General features: G+C 36.8%; 1 pseudogene; it reads left to right on the top strand.

Annotated features, from left to right (window-relative positions):
* Positions 1-752: 752 nt before the first annotated feature.
* LOC111735276 lies at positions 753-871 on the top strand (annotated as a pseudogene).
* The last annotated feature ends 52 nt before the right edge of the window (positions 872-923 follow it).

The raw sequence follows: 923 nt of genomic DNA, 5'->3' as shown, positions 1-923 counted from the left end.
CAATAAGGGGCTAATATCCAAAATATACAAAGAACGCATACGATTCAACAATAAAAGAACAAATAATCCAATTAAAAAATGGACAGAAGACCTGAGCAGACACTTCTACCAATGGTTAACAGATATATGACAAGATACTCAAATTCACTAGCTATTAGGGAAATGCAAATCAAAAGCACAGTGAGATACCACTTCACACCTGTTAGAATGGCTATCATCACAAGACAAGTAATAATGAACATTGGAGAGGTTGTGGTGAAAAGGAATCCTATACACAGTACACCACTATGGAAAGCAGTATGAAGGTTCCTCAAAAATTTAAGAATAGAATTACCACATGACCCAGCAATCCCTCTTCTGGGGATTTCTGAAAACATTTATCTGTAAATATATATGCACCCCGATGTTCACAGTGGCATTATTCACGGTGACCAAGAAATGCAAACAATCGAAATATCTTTTAATAGATGACTGTAAAAGAAGCTGTGGTAGATATATATACAATAGAATACTATTCAGTCATAAGAAAAGATGAAATACTGCCATTTGCAACAACATGGATGGATCTTGAGAATATCACACTAAACAAAATAAGTCAGACAGAAGAAGTCAAGAATCATATGATTTCACTCATATGTGGGATAAAAACTGAAAGCAACAGATGAACAAGGGAAACAAAAACTCGTAGAATTATCATGAAGATAATACACAGAGTTCCTACATACCTCACACCCTGTGAAAACTGTGTTCAGATCTACAGCCATGCCACCCTGAATGTGCCCAATCTCGTCTGATCTTGGAAGCTAAGCAGGGTTGGGCCTGGTTAATGCTTGGATGAGAGACTACCTAGGAAGACCAGGTGCTGTAGGTGTAAAACAACAACAACAACAAAAAACTATGTTCAGTATCATATGCTTTCAGCT

The sequence above is a fragment of the Pteropus vampyrus genome, unplaced genomic scaffold, assembly GCF_000151845.1.
Source record: "Pteropus vampyrus isolate Shadow unplaced genomic scaffold, Pvam_2.0 Scaffold21588, whole genome shotgun sequence".
Lineage (NCBI taxonomy): Eukaryota > Metazoa > Chordata > Mammalia > Chiroptera > Pteropodidae > Pteropus > Pteropus vampyrus.
Note: the sequence above shows the minus strand (reverse complement) of the source record. Positions and strands in the feature narration are given on the sequence as shown.